Below are 14,179 nucleotides of genomic sequence, written 5' to 3' on the forward strand. Positions count from 1 at the left end.
TGATTTTATTGTTGATCTTTTTCATTATGTTCCATTAGGTACTCTGCTATCTTATTGAAAAAGCACCACTATTGGGAAAAGCCCAATTCAAATATCTATCCACGTTTCTGGTCTGAAATGTTTTCTGAGTACATAACGACACTATGAAAAGAGATTCTCCTGAGGAGTTCTCTCCTCCTTGAAATTCAGATAAATGAGATTTCCCCTGGTGGCAGATCACACATAGAAGACTTATGTGATCAGAAGTATTAACATAGTTAATTCAATATTAACATTGGCCTGTTTGATTGAAAGTAGAAACTTTATGTAATGGCTTACGATATTATTTGCGTCTTTTGTTAAATTTCTTACAAAACATAGATCTATTTTTCACTGGTACAGCATTCAACTCAGTTTAAAACTGCTTGTAAAGCAAGACAGCACTAAGGCTACTTTTTAGGCATTTTTTTTTTTACTTCTTGACCTATGCCCTGTTATTACTATCCTTTTTTTTGTTATGTATGATGGTATGATCACACAGTTTGGGGGAAATAATTTGTTAATAAGCAGTGTTTGAAAATAAAGAATGTCCACACATGGAAGGAAATATTTTATACATTACAGTAGACTGGATTTTAAATATCTATATTCATTGGGTATATTAGCACGGTATACCTCTGCTAATGTAATTAATAATTATTATTCCAGAAAGTCAACATTTCCTCTACTACAAACAATTTTCATTATTCTCTCCCTGGTTAGTGAAAATAAATTAAATCATCAGTCTTCAATTCTCAGAGACTGATAAATATTAGTTACACTGGTAAATGTCTGTAGAATCTGCATTTCTAATTATCTTCTTTCTGTTTTCCCTTTCTTGTCACTTCTCCACATCACTCTAGGCCCCTTGCAAATGAAAGTCTAAAGAGCTCTACAATGATTTATGAAGAAACTCAAAGACACACAACTTATAGGAAGAAAATTTCTGAGGTAATGCTTAATATGCATACTTTTAAAAGATGAACGTATATTATTCAATGAAGTTCATAATTGAAACCAGAATTCCTTGGATGGGGTTGTAGAGGGCATCTGACCCAGAAGTTGCAAATCGATGGCCCTGGGGCCATATATGGGCTATAGATGCGTTTTATTTGATTTGAACAGGCTTTAGTTGTTTTAGTTTTTGTTTTAATTAGGTGTTAACAATTTAAAATTGGAGTTGATAACACGGGGCCAACGTTTTCACCAGTGACATTCCTTAGGTGGCTTGTGCGTTCACTTTCTGGCCACAGTCTCCACATGGGCTGCTTCATTTCCATCACTGCTGGCCCCTGTGGGCATCTGTTGTAGTATCTGTTGCTACTTTAATGCTAGCAAGTTCTTCAGCCTCTTCACTTTGCTCACTCTGGCTTCTTGTTCTGGCATGCCCCTCACTCCAATTCCATCTGTCAGAATCCTTACACCTCAAAAAGCATTGCCTCCCCATGGCTTTCTCCAGTTCCTCATTATTACTTCATAGGAATCTCTCCTGCTCTACTTCTTTTGCCTCTTGTTAGTTGCGCACAATCTGCCTTGAGTTATATTGATTGTATTTTCATTTCGCTTCCCAATAATTGTGAACACTTGAAAGGCAGGGGCTCTCTTTGCATCCGACAGAGCGACTTCCAGTACATGCCTTGCACCTAGTATATTCTCTCAATAGATATATAGTAATGTAGATACAGGTATATGGTAATTTAATTTATGGTTTTTATCTGTTAGATCATTGAAATTAGTATTTAGGAAGTATTTAGGGGATTTAAATTCCCTATCCAAGTGGTCAAGGAAATAAAAATGGGAGGATCAAAGAGGAAAATTCCCTAAATGGATAACTGAGAGTGGATTATAACTATTATGCATCTCAGTAGTTATACAATGAGTTGTTAAATCACAGCTTAAACGTCTTTGGACATTACCACTGGGACAGAGTTCGCCTCAATCCTACCTCCTACCTACATATTATCTGTTAGCAATTTAGCATCATTTCCCCCCTGCTGTGTCCTCCTTTGTATGGGATAGCAGGACACTTAAGAACTACATTCCCAGCCATGTTCTGAGTTAGAGTCTGCTAGGATATGCATTTGTATCAGATCTGCAGGGTGAAGAGAAGTTGGTGCCATGTTTTCCTTCCTCTTGGCAGCAGCAGGAAGGCGTGTGGACTTCTGAGATATGAGATTTTGCAGTAGCCTCTGAGCCATTTTTCTAAGAATTACCTGGTTCCTGATAGAAGTATCTAGAGCAGTTTCTGCTTTCCTAGCTCTTTTCTTGATGGGACTCTTGCTGACACACTTTGATAAGGAAATAGGCAGCAAGGTACCATTTAGTTAATTTATTTCTGACTTTGACATGGTCAAATATTTAAAATCAGAGTTTTACCAACTAGAAAATGGTGTGAATGAATATCTCCAGAATAGAAGGAGTATATCTTCCCCATAAAAGGAAAAATAAATTGGCATTTTTCCCCCTCGGAGAAAGGCAAAGATATCACAGGTCTTCTTTGGATCACTTATAAGAAGAGTATATATTTTTTATACAAGACTATTTGCAAGAGAAGTAATGTATTGAAAAAACAACCGAGGCTATGTTTAACTGACAAAAATACTCATGATAAAAATGTTTTAAAGGTACAATGGAAAAGAACAAATATTCCCACCCTTCACCTAAATGCAGTGGTTGACAGAGTGTTCTGTATATCATGGATATTTACTGATTTACATATGAAGAGAAAAGGAAAAGTGCCTTTTGCTTCTTTTCGGTGAAATCTGGTGTGTGTGAACAAGATTACTCGTGTGAAATAATTTAAAAGATGTTTATTATTTGGCTTTTGGAAGCATAATCAATGCACTGAGCACTCTTGACAAATACAGAATTGGCATTGGTTCCGACTCAGTAGATAAGGAAAATAGCATATTACGATTTACTTTTGCTTTAGGTTAGCTAGAATTTCAGTAGAATTGCTACCACAAACTTATTTTAATTAGCCTGAAACACGATAAGTGAATTTGCCATGGCTGAGTCAGAGCCATGTAGTGTGGAAGGCTAGTCTATTGAGGTTTGCTATTGTGAGTTAGACGATTAGTAATATTCCCGTGAGCCCACCCCTCAAAATCACCCCCAGTCTACAAGACAGAGCTGTCTTGATTGGAATTCAAAGAAATTTTTCTTTGAAAAGATGGTGATTGCATGCTGTTTCTCTGCTGTGTTTCTAATTGTGCTGGGTTCTTGTTGCCTGCTAGATTTCTTGCATCAGGCACTTGGACTCTCTTCTCACAAGTGAAAGGATGCAGGTTGATGTTTTGCAGGTTAAAGGTTTTCTGTGAGATGTTGCTTTGTCCTGGTGAACACGATCTGCCGTCCATTTCACCTTGCTTTTTACACAACAATTTTTTCAAGGTAAACTAAAAAAGTTGAGAAAACAGTCTCTTATATAGGGTAGTAAAGTTGAGACTTGTATTATTACTGATAATGTGTAATAACTGTATTTGGATTTTTGGTGAAAGTCATTGGTAATTTGAGGTACTTCATGTATATTTGTGACAATTGGGCTCATTTTTGGAACAAATTGGCACTAGACATAAAGTCTCTTTCTTCTTGATCTCTATGACAACAGGTTAGAAAACAAGCACATAGAACTAAAAGCAGCAGAACAAAATCTTGATTTACCTCAATGCAACTAATAAGAAAGCTGGAAAATGCAATTAACTAAAAAACCTCATAAAACTTAAGTGATTGCAACTGGTTTCTTCAATTTTCAGAGAACCACAAAGTATTATTTCATAATAGGATTTTACATTAAGAGAAATATGCAGGCTGTCTCTAGCGATCATTCTTGATTCACTGTCTTGTAGCTTTTGCACCTATGCAGCTGTGATTATTTAAAACTCCAAAGAAAGGAAGTCCTAAAATTCTGATTCTAATTTGTTAAAAAAAAAAAAAAAACCCTCTTCTGGGCTAAGAGGCCCGCGTACCGCAAAAAAAAAAAAACCCTCTTCTTACCAAAACAAGAATATTTATTGATATATATTTTAATATATGAAAAGTATGTATAATCCAAGTTACAGACATGTATATACTAAAACAATTATTTTGTTAAAATGAAAGAAGAAACTTTGTTTTTGACAATCTAATATATTTTAAAGACATAGAAAATAGTATTTATTAGTGGCAAATCCCAAACAACATAAAAGTGTATGAAACACAATCCTTTCTTTTAACCCCTTACTAGGACTATAAATAAGGTCAATAATTTGACATATATTCTCCCAGTTTCCTCCCATATATTTGCAAACATACATGTAATATTTGTAGATTTCTAAAAATCCTGAATGGAATAAGACTAATCACACTATTCTAAAACCTGCTTTTTTTTTGCTCAACAATATGTCGTGGACATCTTTCTATGTAAATATATAGGGACTATAAATAATTTTATAAATAAAATAATCAAGAAATAATATAGTTATGGAAAGTAATTACCTGAAAAGATATTTTATATGTCAAAACCTTGATTAACTTTAGATTATTTCAATTTGTTGGTAAATTAAATGCTTTATTAGTAAATTATTGAAAAAGTTTCCTTGAAAGTGTATCTATGATAATGCAAGTTGTTTTAAAACTTTTCTTATTTTTGCTTACTTTAAAAGATGTATCAGTTCAGTACTTAAATTATTTATAGAGATATTCTGCACTTCAACAAATGTGTTTAATATAATCTCTAATTCTATTTAATCATAATTTTATGATTATCTATTAAAAAATCTTTCATAAGTTCGAATAACCTGAAAGTCATAAATCAAAAGTCCATTCATCTTCATGCCTTAATGAAAAACAGGGAGTGCACTATTAGTTATATGTAGGAGAAAAGGAAACAAGATTATAGGAATAAACTCACTAGGAGAGTTGCATAAGAATAGGAAGAACATTTTAAGAAGTGTAGGACCATCTGGATGTTTGGTAATTATATGATTTATGACTTTTTTATTTTCTGACTTAGTGTTTTTATGTGAAATAAGATAGAAGTAAGGGCAGACCACCTTTAAGATTATTATGGCATATGGATTATGTTAGAATAGAAGCACTCCTATATTTTTGAGATGCCTAACTAAATATTTAATTTCTCAGGTGAGAGAAGCGGTGAGGAATCAGCAGTGTGACCCAGGATCACATTGCTAAGTTCAATGATCACTGCTTACTCCTGATTTTGCTTGACCTTTCAGCATGACTAGAAAGAGCTGTTTTCTTTTAATTTATACATTACTCACTTAAAAAATTTAAAAAATTTTTTTCCAGCTTTATTAAGATGCAGTGGACATATAACATTGGGTAAGTTTAAGGTGTACAACATGTTAATTTGATACACTTATATATTGCAAAATGATTATCACCATAACATTAGCTAACACCTGCATCACGTCACATAATTACCATTTCTTTTTTGTGGTGAGAATGTTTAAGATCTACTCTCCTAGCAACTTTCAAGTATATAATTCAGTATTATTAACTCTGATCACTGTGCTGTACATTAGATCCTCAGAACTTAACTCATCTTATAACTGGAAGCTTGTACTCCTTGGTCAATATCTCCAGTCGCTCCCACCCTCTTGCCCCTGGCTGGTAACCACCAGGCTAGTTTCTTTTTTTTCTCTTTTTTTTTGCGGGTCGCAGGCCTCTCACCATTGTGGCCTCTCCCGTTGCGGAGCACAGGAGCAACTTAACTGGCCAGGGAAGCCCCAGGCTAGTTTCTAGAAACAGGTCTTTTCTATTAAGAGATTTGCAAATACGAAAAACAATGCTACTCTTCTCACTATTTTTTTCTGTTTTGGAAAATATAACTCGTTTTATTAAACTATTTATGTTAGCATATCGGAGTTTATTCTTACTTTAAATGATTGAAAAAATAAATATTTTAAATATTTCTGTTTTAATTTCTAATATTATAAATATGGATAGATATAACCCACACAAACAAAAGCTCTTTGGAATCATCAATACTTTTTAAGAATATAAAGAGGTCCTGAGAACAAAAACATTGACAAATGCTGGACTAAATTAGAGGAGAAAATAGATGAAAATAAGATAGTAGGATAAAACAATAATTTTAGCATTAAACCTGACGGGAAACCCAAGAATAATAAAGATCAGAACACTTTCATTTCCAAGGCAAAATTTCTAAGATGCCAGTCATATTTGTAATTACATATTTTAGTTTAATATATAAATTAAACTGTTAAAAAAGCAAACTTCAAAAAAATATAAATTAAATATGGAAAACTGATCAAAATAGTATACTTTCCTTTAAATAGTGCTCCACTCCACCCATGTTTAAAAAAACTTCCTGAGGGCTTCCCTGGTGGCGCAGTGGTTGAGAGTCCGCCTGCCGATGCAGGGGACACGGGTTCGTTCCCCGGTCCGGGAATATCCCACATGCCGTGGAGTGGCTGGGCCCGTGAGCCATGGCCGCTGAGCCTGCGCATCCGGAGCCTGTGCTCCGCAACGGGAGAGGCCACAACAGTGAGAGGCCCGCGTACCGCAAAAAAAACCACAAACAGACAAACAAAAAAAACTTCCTGAGGCAGTCGTAGAAAATCTACACTTAGGTCCTTAAACTTAATTGTAATTAAATCCTGAAAAAATAAACACACACAAAAAATCAAAGCATAATAACTCAGAAAAATAAAAACCAAGCCAAAAAAAATAAAAGATCAGAAATGGATGCATTCTTTATAAAGATCTTATGATGAAAATAAATCCCCAAGTATAACTCAAGTTAACTATGTCTCTCAGTGAAAACAAATGAAGAGAAACCAGACAAATGGTTAGTTTCATTCGGCAAAACAAAACACCAGATCTTAGAGAAGCTGAATTAATGCATTGCAAATTAATGCCGTATATAGTAAATTCTATTGTGTAAGACCCTGGGCTATGAACTTCTAGGAAGCCTTAGATGACTTGTAAAGAACATTGTGGTCAAGACGTTTGTAGTTTAAGATAAAAAACAAATCCAAAGTCATTTAGATGATAAAGTGAAGCATAATTTTCTGAAAAAATGATAAAATATGTAATAGGCTATAAAATAATGAAGAAAGTTTTTTAATTCTTCAGAAATTTTGAATTACATTAATAGCTATATATATTTCAAATTTAGCCGGACATAACCCTTGGCAACAACATTCATTCACATAACTCAATTCGCATCTACTCATTCATTCATTTATTTAGTCAATTAGTCATTTAGTTATACAAAAAGTATTAACTATCTACAATGTGCCAGGTACCTTGTAGATGCTAAGAATAAAGAAAAGAGCAGAACAGACTTAATTGGCCCTCATGGAACTAAAGGTAAAGAGAAGATAATAGTCAAATAACATGGTTAAACATATATGTTCAAAACTCACTGAGCTCTGAATGCGCAGCAGAGATGCTATGAAGTACAGGACAGGAGGATGCGATCAAGTTGGGTTTCTGAGAAGGCTTCCCTAAGAATGTGCTGTTTGAGCAGGCCTTTGAGGGTGTGTGGAAGAATGGGTAAAGGAGAAGGTCATGATGATGAAGAAGATGAGAAACTGAGAGGCCTAGGTATTGAATTTACCTGCTGTGTTGGAAAGAATTAGAGTGGGAAAGACCACTGTCCAGTATCAAAGTTCAGTGAACGAGGAGTGCTCAGCGGACGGGCCCGCTAAATGGTGTGGGTCTGAAAGCTGCTGTTCTGGTTTGTTTGCTTGCTCTGATAAGCTCATGGTTTTATTTTGTTCTTAAAAAGAAGGTAGAGGGGGCTTCCCTGGTGGCGCAGTGGTTGAGAGTCCGCCTGCCGATGCCGGGGACGCGGGTTCGTGCCCCGGTCTGGGAAGATCCCACATGCTGTGGAGCGGCTGGGCCCGTGAGCCATGGCCGCTGAGCCTGCACGTCCAGAGCCTGTGCTCTGCAAGGGGAGAGGCCACAACTGTGAGAGGCCCGCATAACGCAAAAAAAAAAAAAAAAAAAAAAAAAAAGAAAGAAAGATGAGGAGGAATGGTCCAAAAGTTTTATCAGAGGAGTAAGGGATACCAGTCCTAATTCTGAGGCGTGAGGGGTATGAAAGATTAAGAAGCCACAGCTAGCATTGTGGTGGCCATGAGAATGTGCCTTGCAGACCTCCAACTACAGGGAGATTAACTAACCAAGGGCCCCAGCAGCCGGTTCTGGCACCAGGACCGTGCTGCCCACAGGCTGCCCCAAGCACTGACCAAGTACGGCAGGGGTGATGCTAAGGCAAAAGGCAGCTCTAGGGAGACCCAGGACTGCTCATGGGCCCCCGATGGCCTTGCAGACCCGTCCTCAGACTGCAGGACTGTCTAGTCTGCTTCCTTCTCTCTCTCCTTCGTGCCCTGTCATACCTGCACCACAGTCTCAGCTCTCCCAGCCTGTGCTGGCTACTTCTCCATTTTCTCTCAACCGGGCATTACCCTTGAGAAAATCTTTGTGCCTTTAATCCCATTTTAGAGCTGCTTTTCAGAAGACAGATTAACACAGGAATAGACTCCTGGAGGAAATGCTTCAGTTCAAGTAAAGAACCACAGAAACGGCACAGAGGTTAAGGCTAAAGGGGTTTGCTGATTATGGCTTAACAGTTCTCAATGGCAAAGAGGGAAGGGTTGAGGAAAACATACTTTCCAAAAATTGCACCCTTTGAATCATTTTTGAAAGGTCATTTGTTTACATACTGACAATCTTTAAGCTATAAAGAAAAGAAGTTATTAAAAAAGATATCGTGAAACATGCATGAAAGGTATAAAAACTGTGTGGCTTTTTATATTCTTCATTGCTGACAAGCAGGGAAGGTCCTTCCATTCTCCACCAGGCATCGCTCCTAAATTCATTCTTTAGGTGTAGCAAGATAAATCCCACCCCCGACGCCCACCCATGCTGTTGTTTGGGGGTTTGCTATCAAATCTCAAATGCATTAACGTGTGGGCTCAGGACCAGGATGAGGCAACCCTGGAGGGCAAGGCTTAGAGAGGGAGGTCGCACAGTGCCAACCCTGAGCCTGCAGGGCCCTAGAGTGAGTGCCTCTTCGTTTGCCTCAAGTCCTGGCCCTGTGCAGGCTGTCCAAGGACTCAGAGAGGGGCACAAACTTTATTTGTAAGAACTTTCAGCCCAAAGAATTAAGCCAATCCAAAGCTTTCCCTCGTCTCTTCAGGCCCCAGAAGATGGACACTCAGGGTCTTTCACTGATGGGTAGAGAGAGGCAAACAGTGCTCAGAGCTATTTATTTGCTCTTCTCTTTGGCCGTCAGTAATTTCACATAAATAAATTTCAGTGAATTGCAAAAAGAAGGCTCAGGGGTATTTTTCCCAGCAGAGTAGCGAACTTGGAAATAATTCCTTATGTAGGAGCCTCAGTACTTTTGTTTTTCCCTAATAATTAGGAAAGCCACTTTCTTATCTCATACCCCCTGCTTGCCTGAGTTGTTAACTTCTGCTAGTGCTTTCAGTTCTTCAGTGCAAGAGGTTTGGAGAGAATTGTTCAGTTTTTAAGGATCGGTCTGTTGAATAAAATAAATATAAGCAGTGTGTAGTGATTTGGAATCATTTGGAAAATTCCAGTGTCAATATTTGATAGAAAAGACAACTGAGAGGTCATGTTGAAGAGTAAGGAGACAGTTAACAAAGCTAGTGAGAACAATGAGGAAAATCCAACTAGGTATGAGTAATTTTTAACAAGATTAAAATTTCCAATTCACCTTCCATCGGTAGGGATTGATATCTTCAAGTTGTCTGCATTTGGAATTGATAGCAACAGTTGTGATAAATCAGAAATAGAACAGTTCAGCTACATTTGATTGGCTCTTCAGTAGAGTCAGCTTCGGCATCTTAGGGCTTATAAGAACCTTCCTAGGTGTGTACATTTCACAGATCAGTAAACAATTTTAAATTTTAAAAAAAGGAGTGAGAGAGAATACTGACATGGGTTTGTCAATTACTTTCTGTTAAGTAAGGACCTTAAAAAATCAGCCTCCATTTATCACCATAATCATTTAACTCCCCAAGAAAAGACTGGCAAAATCCTAGAGGAGGGCTTCCCTGGTGGCGCAGGGGTTGAGAGTCCGCCTGCTGATGCAGGGGACACGGGTTCGTTCCCCGGTCCGGGAAGATCCCACATGCCGCGGAGCGGCTGGGCCCGTGAGCCATGGCCGCTGAGCCTGTGCGTCCGGAGCCTGGGCTCCGGCAATGGGAGAGACCACAACAGTGAGAGGCCCGCGTACCGCAAAAAAAAAAAAAAAAAAAAAAAAGCTAAAAAAAAAATCCTAGAGGAAAGTTGGGTCTTCCCTCAGGAAAGAAAGCTCAGCATTTTAGAAATCTTAATCTTAATCTCTCTCCTTTTCCCTTACTATTATTTTCTCTTTTCAATATAGACTGGTTAAATCTTTGCCACAGACTGGCCCTAGTCCACAAACAAATATTTGAGAACCACAGATTTGCCAACCCACTTTATAAAGAGCAGGAACTTAAGATATTCTAGAAAGATATAAGTCTATTTCACTCCTTAAAATCTTTACAATGGGTATTTTTAAAAATGTAATACTATTCTGATTGAGGAGATTTAAAAAAAAAAAACATTCCAAATACCGCCTGCTTTAATACATATTAATTTATTTTACTTTTATAATCTCATAGTAGAAGACTGAAACTTTTTTAAGCTTTTATTGCCAGAGGCCTAATCATTTATATTCCTATGTTCCTTGAATAACTATTTTATTGCTGAAATTTGCAAATTTTTATTTTGAGAGGAATGGAGGCAGAACACTTGGTGATCTTCTTCTCCTAAGAAGATCAATGCCATACTAGTGGAACACGAGGCACAGAGGTTTCCATGACCATTTCTGTAGAGTTCAGATGTCAATAACATGACCCATTAGGTGAACTGAAAGAATAAAACATAGACAAACATCAACAGCCATTGTTCAACCTGAGGCTTTTACAGTTCCCTTCTACAACACACCTGCTACTCCAGATGAAATTCTGCTGCTGTGTGAAGTGCCCTATTTTGCATGGACTTTTGGTGACCTATCTGTAAGCACACAGCAAACACACACCTGCCTGAAAGGTTGGGTCCTCTATTTGTATGTCATTGCTTACTGCAGGGAAGTATAACAAAGCAAGGCAACATAGATAAAAATTGCAGACATTAAAGAGGAAATAGAATAGCAAATGATCAGATTAAGTAATAGGGGTGTCAAAGTGAAAGGATAAGACAGAACCAAAAGTCAAATGAATTGATTTATATCTAGGAAACTCCTTGTGAGCCCTGACAATTTTTTTTCATGGAGTTAAAACGCAAGGTAAAATTCTTTCATTTATAGGTCTTGCAAAATAATGAACTAGGTTTGGTGGAGAAAACATGAGGCTAAGGGAGCTTGAGCCTTTGAATGCACAGTTGGCCAGTGGGCTTATGTTAGATCCAAGGTTCACAGAGAGATGAGTACAGGCAGTTCTAAGAGCTTCTGACAATCCACAGGGACATTGTTTCTACTCTGCATGGTATCTTCACATCTTGGCTGAGAAACATTAAGGTGACAGGTACATCTTCTCAGTGCACTTTTGTACAGGTAATTTTACGAAGGAATTTATTATTTCCTTGAAACAAAATTGGTCCGACTATATAATAAGAATATAAATGAGAACTATATACCATGAGAAGATGGGAAAACCAGATAAGGAGCCAGGAAACCTGGGTTCTGATCTTAAGCCCTAAAACCCAGCACTGTATTGCAATAGGAAAACTACAACTATGTGTATATTTTGTCCTCACTTGGAAAATAAAAGGTTTAGACTTGATCTTTAAAGTCCCTTTCAGCTATAAAGTGTTAGACGCATGGTGTATTTTCTATGTCCTGAGGGATCATTTCATCTAAACAGTGGCTTCATTGCAGTATTGTTCCCTCTTAGAGAAGATTTGCAGACTACAATCAATATGCAATGCTACCCAGTGTTAAAACATTCTAAGGAGTAGATGAAAGTGATTTTGAAGAAAATATGTCATGCTACCTCACACAGCTATAACAAAATAAAGACACGAACTCATATAGTTATACCAAAATAAAAATAAGAATTAGCATGGTTAACCTGAATAAAACAGATTACACCTGTCATTTTTATGGACAAAGTTGTCCATAAAGAAAACCTCATGCGGGCTTCCCTGGTGGCGCAGTGGTTGAGAGTCCGCTTGCCGATGCAGGAGACACGGGTTCGTGCCCCAGTCTGGGAGGATCCCACGAATGCATCTTTTTTCTTTTCTTTTTTACACGTCCTTTTAAACATATTTTTCCTGAAAAAGGATTGCATTCAACCTGTGATCCATCACAGCTAAGAGATCATTACTGAGGCTATAGTCATGAATATAGTCTCAGTCACAGAAAATTGACTCCTCTTGCATTAAGGACTGTGATTCAGGCTCTCTTGGCTTTTGATAAAAAATGATTTCTCTTTCAATATCTCCATTGGTCTTGCATCTGCAAACCGCACTGTCAATTTCCTTCCTCTCTCTGCTCTGGTCTGTGCCCTGGGCTGGTGAAAGGGGAGGTTCTGATCCTTGAAGACAGCAGCACTAAGTTCATTTGGGCTTCTGGACGGGTTTGGCTTCTGGAGGCACAGCAGGAGATAAGTGGACAGGAGGAGAAAGAGATCAGGGTATTTCTTCCCTCTCTCTGGCCTTGACTCTATGTCCGTGTCCCTCTCATGTGGCTGAGCTCTCCCTTGGTCTGGAAACACTGCTTCTTCCACTTGCCCAGTAGCTTTCCAGTGGTGACGGGTTCCTGCTGTTGCTAGTCCCTGGCTGACTCACCATCTCTTACTGGTTCCTTTACTCCTACCCACAGCTCTGACAACTGTACCTTCCTTCATTCAATTTTCTTCACTATCGCTATGAGGGTGTCTCCTGCTGAGCAGTACACTATCTTTCAAGGGTTTTAAAAGTCTTCCTGTTATAGATTTAGCAAAAGTACATTTGTCCCCCAAAAGGTGTACTTTGATTTTAAAGTGAGGTTTAATTTTTAAGAGTTCCTGTGAATTTTTAAAGATAAAAAATTACAGAAAACAGATTTCTTTGTCATGGCAGGAAGCTTTTTATTTAGTTTTGTCATTAATCGAGACAGCGTGCTTACAGCCAATTCTAAAAAAGTTGATGATGAAACAGTCTCCATTATGCCTTTTTCTTTCTCTTAGACATTCCTTCTCACCCTACTAAAAAATAAGTCAATCCCTCTGCACAACCCCCGTCCCCCCAACAAAAAGGAAAAAGAAACCTACCCAAATCTTTTTGGATACATTAATTCTTATCAGTGCCACTTTATACCTGAGAGAGCAACAATTTCTATTTTGTGATTTTTTTTCAGACTCCTTAACATTTATGTGGCAATCACTGGTATAAGATTGACTTTCCAGTGTTACCACACAACACATCATAAGGCATCCACAAAAGACTAAAGATACTAGAATAAGCCAACTGATAACTGAGCTTTGATATACTGAGCTGCCATCATCTCTCTTTTCACTTAACGAATTCTTTGAAAGGAAGTTGGAAATAAAAGGCAAGGAGCAAAACGCCCAGTTGCCCAACAGAGATTTCTTTAGACTAAAGATCACCTAACACATTTGTTTCTCCTTCCTTTTTTCTTGTTAACTATGTCTGATCCTGCTGTACAGGTGCTGGTTGATACATTTTACCTCTGCTGCTCCTCCTTTTTCTTCCACCATTAACTCTTCCTGGATTCAGAATATTTTTGAAAAGATTTTATCAAAGAACTACACCCTTAGATTGAGTCTCAGAATCTCCAAACATAGAACGAAACTTAAAGGCAATTATATTTTATAAACTCTTTATTAAAGTTATAACATTGTTGCATCTGGCATGGACTATTAAATGTAGCATGAAAACTGGTTTACTTCTGATGGACAAACTTTGGTCACGTGTACATAATCCAACCTGTGGAACTTGCTACAGGGATAACAGCACATCTCAAAAATCAATGCAATCAATGCCCGTAGTATACTATCTGAGTTTTTTCCCTCCCCATATCCTACTCCTTTTTCTTTCTCCTTTTTTAAGGGTTAAACTGGGTGGTTTTCAGAGTTTTACAAGAGAACTATTAGTGAAAAACAATCTGATACATTCAACTTACTAAGGC

This window comes from Neophocaena asiaeorientalis, unplaced genomic scaffold, assembly GCF_003031525.2.
Source record: "Neophocaena asiaeorientalis asiaeorientalis breed wild unplaced genomic scaffold, Neophocaena_asiaeorientalis_V1.1 scaffold7, whole genome shotgun sequence".
NCBI lineage: Eukaryota > Metazoa > Chordata > Mammalia > Artiodactyla > Phocoenidae > Neophocaena > Neophocaena asiaeorientalis.